A 10,460-nucleotide genomic window follows, 5' to 3' on the forward strand; every position below is an offset into this window, starting at 1 on the left:
ATGTTTGTCTCCTCTGTGCAATTGCACAGCAAATCCATCCCTAAGGCCTGCTGATCATTTCTTTCTACACAGTCGCATTTATCGCCAGACGTTCTCACGTCGGAATCTCTGCAGTAGCTTCCAGCCAGTCTCTTTGTCTTCACATCAGCTGGCCTCTGCAGTGGCTTGGTATTGTTGTCCTTGTGAAAAACAAAAGTTAAAGACCTAAGGCAGTGGCTCAAAGGCCTCATATAGTTACCTACCGTGGAGCTGCAATTTGTTGCCTCTTCGTTCACCGCATTTCCCTAACCTTGCAATGGCCATTGTCCAGCCAAGGGGCTGCCCTTATATATCTCCCCTAATGCACTCTTTGCTTTTCCCAAGTGTTAGTAGTGCTCAGGTTCCAAATTCTGGGCCCTAACCCTAGGGAAATAGGTCTCTAAATGATCTTGACACCACGTTTGGTTTTCTCATCCTCTCTTTCAACAGATTATCATATTCAGCACCCAGCTCTGAAATCTTCTAACTTACCTTTCACATTCCTATTCTGAGGTCCCTGTCTCAAGCTCTTTCTCACCTTGGATTTTCTCCATTAGTGTTCTCTGTCTGAAAATTAGTTCCTAAAGAAGCTTCTAACTTTACACAATACCTCATATCCTACACATCAAAACAGCGAAGCTCCACTCCTGACAGAGGCCAGGGTGCCACCATTCATCTCTTTCTGGAACCTGTTAAATGATAACCTCTATTTTGTTCAGGAATATCCATAAATCTTCCATTAAAACACACATGCCAATTGCTGTTATCTACTATTTTTCTTTTTTCATATTTACATTTTAAAGTTACCATATGACCCAACAATTTCACTCCTAGATATCTACCCCCAGAGAAATGCAAACATTATGTCCACACACAGACGTGTACATAAATATCCATAGCAGCATTATTTATTTGAAACAACGCAAATGTCCATCAACGGTTGCATGTGGTAAACACATACTACAGAATATTATTCGGTTGTCTAAAATGTGGTAAACAATGGAATATTATTCAGTTATCAAAGGGGTGAAATGGTGATATGTGCTATGGCAAGGATGAACCTTGAAAACATTATGCTAAGTAGAAAAAGCCAGATTCAAAATACCACATGTTGTATGTTCTCATTTGTATAAAAGGCCCAGAACAAGCAAATCAATATATAGAGAAAATAGATCAGCAGTTGCCAGGGGCTGTGGGTGAAAATGGAGAGTAAGTGTAAATGGGTAAGATGCAATGATCTAAAATTGGATTATGGTAACAGTTGCAAAACTAAATTCACTAAAAATAGTTTTATGATTAAAATGAGAATTTTATGATATATAAATTATACCTCAATAAAACTGTTTAAATTTTTTAATTAAAGACCAAAAAAAAGCCCATGGTATACAGTATTGTTTCATTTCTAAAATAGGAACAAGTGTATATTATATCTCCCTGGGCTATAGGCTATGGGTGATATTCTCCTTATATTTTGTTTTTGTTTTTTGTTTTTGTGTTTTTTCAGAGCAGGCCCACATTCTGGCACCCTGCCTTCTGTCTCTTCCCCCTTGGCCGTGTGGTCAGATCTGATATCTGGGTTTGGGCCTAGCCAGTCCAGGCTCAGCCCTGTGGTCAACCCCAGCTCACCAGCATTATTAGCATTAGAATTTGGAACTCAAAAACTCGTTTCACAATAAATTATTACATTTTTTTGCTTTCCAGTTACCATAGCTCTGTGCTGCTTATACTTCATTTAATATTTGATTTAAAAAACACACACACATACACTTAGGTATTACTTTTACCATCAAAAAAAAAACAATACATTATTTTATTGTGAGACAATATAACATCATAATAAAATGCCTACCTTTGAATCCCAGCCATGTAACCTTAGGCAAGTTTCTTAACCTCCCTGTGACTCAGTCTGCTTATCTGTAAAAAAAGGGTAATAATAAATACCTACCTCAAAGGGCAGTTAAGAAAACTAAATTAGTTAATACTTATGGAGTGCTTAGAAAGTATCTGGCGTACAGTAATATGTGTCTGTTTTTGTTATTTTAATTATTATTTTTGTACTATATAGAAAAAAAGAGTAGGGGGAAAAGGAGTAGTAAGGTCACATATACGTATAACCCTACACATATTGGAATAACTTGGAAGGGAGCTATACTAGAAAGTGGCAATGATAAATTACATCTACTTTTCACTTTGTCCATGGAAAGCAGTTTTTACCCCAGGCCTTGGCACAACAGGTCACAGGGAAAATTCTCTTTGGTGCTTCTGACCATCTGTATGAAATGAGAAACTACATGAGTCAAAATATTCAGCTCAAGTGTCAAGTTTGGAGATATGAGTCAGCTGGCCTGAACTAGTGATCTGGTGTACAAGTGTGTGTGCTCAATGCCCCCAGTGACTGGTGTGGGCAAGAATCTATGGGGAAGTGAGACCAGTAGAGCCTGGAGTAATTTCATGCAAGAGGACCTTGTATGAGAGGGAAAGCTGAGCTGTGTTCTGTGTCACACAGGATTTGAGTAGGCACAAAGGAGGAAACAAGACATTCTAGGTCGTGGGAATAATGCATGGAAGGCTGGGCATCGGGAGTGAGCCTTTGGGTTGGGGGAGAGGGCACAGACATGCCAGTCTGAAACAGAGGAGTTAAGCTGGAGCCCAGTGGGAGATAAGGTTGGAAAGATAGCATGGCCCCTTGCCTGCCAGTGAGGAATTTGGCTTCTATCCTATAGGCAAATGGAGAACGATGGAGGCTTTTGTCCTTGAGGTGTTTGAAGAATGTAAGTGGAGGGTCTGCCGATCACTGTGTGATTTGAACAAGCCACTTAACATCTCTGAGCCTTCAGTCCTTATGAGGAGACGACAATATCATAGGAATCAGAAATATCTGTAAGATGCCCAGACCATGCCTGCCACACAAAATGCTCAATCATTATTGGTAGCTGATGTGAACTACAATTTGAATTGGAGGAAAAGGAGAAATTTAAAAGCAGAGAGTGATGGCAAGGACCAAGTTTTTCAGAAATATGGCTATACCTGAGGTTGCAGCAGTGAAACTTAACGACCAGCCACTTTCCTCTATACATTCCAGTTTCCACCAATATCCACATAGATAGAATCATGGAAAGTGTGGAATGGAGAAATACAGGACTTGCAGTCATCTGACTGTTTTAGAGTCCCAGCTTTGCCACTTACCAGCTATGCACATGCGGACATATCACTTACCCTCTTTGTGCTTCCCTTTCTTTATGTTGAAATTGGAAATAACCTGAGAATTGTAAAGATGCAATGATTGAATATATATATATATATATACTATATATGTGTATGTATATACACACACACATATATTTATATATATATATAAAGGGCTTAGATCAGTGCCTACAAGAAAATAAACACCATCTAAGTATAAGCTACTGTCGTTTTAGAATTCTGTAGGAGGAATTTTGAAGCACGGGTTGATGATGAATGAGGGAAATCAGGAGGCAGGTTTTAGGATCTGGGCAATTTGCTAGTTCCCCCCAAGTAAATAGTTCCCAATAAAGTCAGTAATTAGAAGCCCAGCCTAGAACCTGGAAATAAGTGACAGAACCTCTGAGTAGCAAACAACTGTCACAAAGCCCATCATCCTCACACTATCTAAGCATCTGGAGCCAGTCTCAGGCTCTCGGGAAGACAAAAGGATGCCATAAGGTGGCACATCACAGGCAGCACAATATCAGAACAGCAAAGGTGAGAGCTGAAGGGAGGGAGGAGGCAGCACAGCCAGAAGCAGGGAAGCCAGTCTGTGTTATTCAGGGCAGAGGCCTACTGCCTAAAGTAGACTCAGGAGCATCAGTTTTATAAGACTGTACAGTGATTAATTTTCACAAGTACTGCCCTGGAAGTTATCGACAAAAGATTAAATTGTGTTCAGTTCCTTGCTCTCTGTTGAGTAAGAGTATAAATACTCTAGAATATTTTCCAATCAAAATGTTAAAATGTAAAAATTTTGACATTTAATAGGGAAAGCTTATATTATTTAGAAAAATCACTGAACATGATACAAGTTAAGTGATATAGGGAAAATGCACTCATAATCTAGAGAAATAAATAATGTGTTTTGAAGATAATTATAGATGATTTTTTATCTGTTTTGAAATTAACAGCAGCATACTGACCCTTTTCCATTAACCTAAAGAAAAAGAAATGGCTTACCATCATACATTTTGCTTATAGGATCAATTCCTTAAAATTTCAAGAGGAAATCTGGTTAAAAATTTTCATTTTTATCAAGTTAAATTTGACAGAGAAAAAGTAACTATATAAAGTTACTATTTGAAATTTGCAAAGAGCAAACAAATGTCAAATTTCTATTTTAGATTTTAATTTACAAATGCCTCATTTTAACTGAGCATTTATAAATAAAATAATTACTTTTAAAATTTGATAATCTATCCCAAATTGCCATCTATTTACGTAAGTACTTTCTTATACAATTGATTCTCTGATAAACTATAGCTTTCTCGAGTTTTCCTGTGACTTCTGCTATAATAAATTTAAAAGAACAGAGGAAACAGTGAAAACAAATCCTGAAATTAAATTTCATTTAAGAGTTTCAAATGAATTGGAAGTTAAAATGTATATCAATAAAGGTAATCAGATATATTTCTCATTGGGTTCAATAGCCACTCTCTTGCTGATTTCTGTTTGCTAACAAAATAAAAACAAGACAAATGAATTAGCAGTGCTAATACCATAGGATATATAACAATGTAAGTATGCCTGTATTTGTACCATAGGCCATTTATATGTGGTAGAGAGCTGAGAATAGTAAAATGAATATTTTGTGGCTGATTCAAAGTTTAAAAATTGAAACCTTTAGTAGACACATAAATATCGACGATCATGTATTTTATCAAGCTTTTTTTTTTCCTAAAGAAGGCCTTGTCGGTTTTCCACTTTACCAAAGAATGGAAGAAAACTACACTTAATTTTAGAAATACATTATAAAAACAAAAATTCACCTAGCTCCAAAAGAAAGTATAAACCAACAAACAAAACAGTGAGAATGACTATAGTACTTGATGCCAAGACTTAGTCTAACTATAATCATTGTAATTAACACAAATTACTTAAAAACCACATGCAACTCTAAAATAACAAAATATATTAACTCATACATTTCTATACTACTATTGATAAATATTCCTTGAGTTGATTAAATGGTTATTGTCAGAGTTGGCTGGTGCGACTTGAAGGATCAAAAGCACCCTTAACCAAACATGACTTCAGGAATACTATAAAGCATGTTCCTGGCCCTTGGAAAATAAGTCAAATGAATAAAATATTTTGCCATAGAAGACATCCATAACAGATCAGTTCAAGAGATGTCTTCAGTTAATGCAGGATTCATTGCCAATTGAAAGGTGGCATTATGCACTAAAGAGTTTAGAAAAGAAAAATATTGAGGACTGGAGCAGGGAGAGAACCTTCTTGGAAGAAGTAAGCTTTCAGAATAGTAGTATTTGGATTAATGAACTAAATTATGAAAGGGTGGTGAACTGATACAAACTACAATTAAATCTTCTAAGAAAGGACTGGGACTGTCTCATGATGGGTACATACATGCATCTTTGACTCTATTCCTGCAATTTTCATCCCTGGGGTACCCATTTCCTCCTTACTTCATTGTTCCTTGCTGCTCTACACTGCCCTTAGCGGAAGTATCCCTTTTGCTTTAATAGGCTCAGGAGGAATACAAAGCCCTTCCTTTACTTCCAGGAGCCTTACTGAGACAAGGCTGGAGTATTTTTATTTATTATTATTTACACATACTAATAATAGCTAGGGAAAACAACAAGGAAATAATCCTAGAATAACATAAATCTACACACTCTGGCTTGCAAAGTATAATCTCCAATTCCCCTTCCTATGTACCCCAAGGAGAGAGGCCATGGCTGGGGCTCTCCCAGCCCTCAGCCAGGTCTGCCCCTACAAAGCACCATCTTTACACAGTGCCCCTGCCAACCAGTAGGGCCCCATGTGACTGGCACCGCCTTGCACACGTGCACAGGTAGGGTTTCTGGCAAGGGCAAGGAGGTTTCTGCCTGCTCTCTTTCAGGTCCTATTTCCTGCCAGGAAGACCCACCTCCTCTGCAGTGATTGACAGGTAGTGTCTGTGTCCTCCAGCTCAAAGGGCTTTTTGGGGTGTGGGGGGCAGAACTCTGCACAGTAGTGTTGGCAGTAGTGAGCTGTTGGGGGTAGAGAGAAGGATTGGTATCCTTACACCTAGATAGTACTATATTCTGAAAAACAGGGGTACCAGGGAAAATATATAAATATTGCATGGGACATACTTATACTAAAAAAAGAGTATTCTTTGTTTACAAAAATTCAAATTTAACTGGGTGTTCTGTATTTTTATTTGCTAAAAATGGCAATTCTACTTTTAAGGGTCCTTGGAAACACCATTTCCCCAAGGCCTCTTAGAAGTAGAAAAAACACCCTTTGGACCAGGAGTCCTCCAGCTACAGCCCCCTGGAGGCCAAACCTAGCTGACCATATGTTTTTGCATGGCCTGCAAGGTAAGAATGGGTTTTACATTTTCAAAGAATTGAAAGAAAATCAAAAGTAGAATTTTTGTGACAAACGAAAATTATATGAAATTCAAATTTATTATCCATAAATAAAGTTTATAAATGAAGTTTTATTGGAACACAGCTGCACCCACACCTTTAACGTACTGTTTGTAGCTGCTTTGGTGATACAAGGACAGAGCTCAAGAGTTGCAACAAAGGCCATATGGCCTACAAAGCCTAAAATATTTACTCCTTAGTTTTTTACCCAAAGAGGGTGAGGACCCCTGCTGTACACTTCCATTTTTTTAAGGCTCCCAGTATAATTTTTAAAACAATGAAGATATGTCAAAATGGGATAATGCAATTTGGAGGTACGACAAAAGACTTGGTCTAAAAATAGTGGTCCTGTCAACACATCTAGAGGGCAGACTGGGCAGGCACCAGAGCCTTGCTAAAGTTAACCCTGCTCCACAGGATCAGTCCCTGCAATAGCTCCTCCACTGTACTCACTGGCCAGTCCTCACAACCAATCAGCTCAAGGGTCAATCTCTCCCATTGGCATACAGACTGCAACTAAAGTTCAACTACAGTAGGAGGGCACACACAACTCACACAAGGGACACACCTGGAGCACCTGGCTGAAGTGATCAGGGAGACTGTGCCACTGGGCGCCACAGGACGTCTACTAGATAAGGCCACTTTACCAAGACCGGGAGACATAGCAGCCCTACCTAATACATAGAAACAACCACAGAGAGGCAGCCAAAATGGGGAGACAAAGAAACATGTCCCAATGAAAGAACAGAACAAAGCTTCAGAAAAAGAACTAAACAAAATGGAAACAAGCAACCTACCAGATACAGAGTTCAAAACACTGGTTATAAAGATGCTCAATTAACTTAGAGGAAGAGTAGATGAACTCAGTGAGAACTTTAACAGAAAGATTGAAAACATAAAAATGGAGATAAAAAACATAAAAAAGAACTAATCAGAAACAAAGAATACAATAACTGAAATGAAGAATACCCAGTCGATGAGATCAAGTAGAGCGTCAAATTAGTGATTTAGAAGATATGGTAGCAGAAAACAGTGAATCAGAATAGCAACAAGAAAAAAGAATTAAAAAAAAAAAAACGAGGATAGTTTAAGGGGTCTACATCAAGCATGCCAACATTTGCATCATAGGGTTACCAGAAAGAGAAGAGTGAGAACAAGGAATTGAAAGCCTATTTGAAGAAATAATGATGGAAAATTTCCCTAACCTAGTGAAGGAAACAGACATACAAGCCCAGGAAGCACAAAGAGTCCCCAAAAAATGAACCTGAAGAAGCCCACACGAAGCCACATGACAATTAAAATGCCAAAGATTAATGACAAAGAGGGAATATTAAAAGCAGCAAGATAAAGTGGTTTGTTACCTACAAAGGAGCTCCCAAAAGACAGTTAGCTGATTTCTCAACAGAAATTTTACAGGCCAAAAGGGATTGGCAGGAAATATTTAAAGTGATGAAAACCCAGGACCTACAACTAAGATTACCCAGAAAGGCTATTATTTAAAATCAAAGGACAAGTAAAGAGTTTCCCAGACAAGAAAAAGCTGAAGGAGTTCATCACCACCAAGCCAGTATTATAGGTAATGATGAAGGAACTTCTTTAAAAAGGAGAAAAAGAAAAAAATCAAAAATATGAATAATAAAATGGCAATAACTATATATCTATCAACAATTACTTAAAATGTAAATAGGTTACATGATTCAATCAAAAGGCACAGGGTGGCTAAATGGATAAGAAAATCAGCCCCTTACATATGTTGCCTATAAGAGACTTACTTCAGATTGAAAGACAGACTGAAAGTAAAAGGATGGAAATAGATGCTTTATGAAAATAAAAACAAACGAAGCAGCTGGGGTAGCAATACTTATACCAGACAAAATAAACTTTAAAACAAAGGCTATAACAAGAGACAAAGAAGGACCCAGTTATCCCACTTCTGGGTATTTACCCAAAGAAACCCAAAACACTACTTTGAAGGGACATAAGAATCCATATTGTTCATTGCAGTGTTGTTTACAATCGTAGACTACCTGAGTGACCATCAGTGGATGAGGAAGAGGTGCTGCATATATACGATGCACTATTAATCAGCCATTTAAAAAAAAAAAGAATTAAATCTTGCCATCTGCAACAAAACAGATGGACCTAGAAGGTATTGTGTTGAGTGGAGTAAGTCAGACAGAGAAAGACAAGTGCCATATGATTCACTGACATGTGGAATCTAAAGGACAAAATAAATAAACAAATAAAATAGAAACAAACTCTTAGATACAGAGAACATTCTGATGGTTGCCAAGTGGGAGGGGTTTCCAGGGGTGGGGAAGGGATTAAAAAGTATGAATTGGTAGTTACAAAATAGTCAAGGGGATGTAAAGTATAGCATAAGGAATATAGCCAATAATATTTTAATAACTGTGTACTTTGTCAGATGGGTTCTAGATTTATCAGGGTGATCATTTTGTAAGTTATATAAATGTCTAACCACTGTGCTATATACCTGAAACTAATATTGTATGCCAACTGTAATTTAAAAAATAAAAACATTTAAAAATTAAAAGTGGTCATCCTATCTATGCTTCTCAGACTCCCTCATTCCCTCCAGGCCCCTGTTGGCTGGTGAATTAAAGGAAGAACATGACATAGGCCCTCTCCTGGCAGATCTCATGATTGCCAGGGGAGATGGCCATGAAAATTAAGTGTTCTGCTGAAAGTGTATTAAGCCTGGGTAGGAGAGGAGAGTTATGAGGGTTACCCTGGCTTACCAGGCAGGCGGGGAAGACAAAAAAGAGCATCTATTTCAGTCAAGCAGGAGGATAAAGGTAAAGATGCATACAAGTGTATGATATAGTCCAGAAATGAAGAAAAGTTAAGTTTGGCTGAATCTGAAGGGCAAGGGATGGCAGGTGGCAGTGTGGGGTGGGGAGTGGAGGTGGCGGTGAGAGAGACTAAAGATAATAGCAATACCTAACAAAATTCACATACAGCTTACTATGTGCCTAACACTTTCTTAACCTTATTCTAGAAAGGTCTGGTTGCTCATCTCTTGTCACTCAGATAGTAGCTGTAGGAACTAGGGAGTAGTGTAAATGAGGAGGCGGAATATTCCTTGGGTCACAGGACTATCTCAGACAATCTCGTGAACAGTGGTAGCAACTTAATTAGGGTGGTCTACATTGAGCACTTTTAGAGCAACAACAAACAAAACAAAGGGGCAGGTAATTGTTAAAGGTGGTGCAGACTGTAAATGCTGTAGAAAATCAGAGAGGAAAGGAGATGAAGATTCCTACTCATAAAGGAGTTGTGACTGGTGTCAGTGGAGCTGGCCTTTGAGCTGATCTTCTGGATACTCAGAAACAAGGGGGTGTAAGTCTGAGTCTGCAAGAGTCTTTGCCATCTTTCTGGTTGGGCTTGTTCACAGCCGTATCCCCAGCACCTAGACCAGCATCTGTTAGGCTCTAGCAGCCTGTTAATGTTTATTGAATGAACAAATAGATTTTAAAATATACATGTATTTTTGAATAGCTAATATAGTCATGTGGTTCAAAAGTTAAAAGATTTAAAAGACTAAAGGATGAAGTTTCTTCCTACCGCTGTCCCCAGTCACCCAGAGGCAACTAAGTTTTAAATTTTTGAGATTTCTTGCAGCTATTGTAGGCATACCCAAGCAAATACACATGTATATGTGTTCTCTATTCACCACCACTCCAACATACTTCTTTATACAAGTGGTAGCAAAGTATACACATGGTTCTACACATGGCTTTTGTTCACTGTATATATCTCGAGATTATTCCCTGATGGTCTATTTTACAGCAGCATCCACTGCATTGATGT

The sequence above is a fragment of the Pteropus alecto genome, unplaced genomic scaffold (assembly GCF_000325575.1).
Source record: "Pteropus alecto unplaced genomic scaffold, ASM32557v1 scaffold95, whole genome shotgun sequence".
NCBI classification, from domain to species: domain Eukaryota; kingdom Metazoa; phylum Chordata; class Mammalia; order Chiroptera; family Pteropodidae; genus Pteropus; species Pteropus alecto.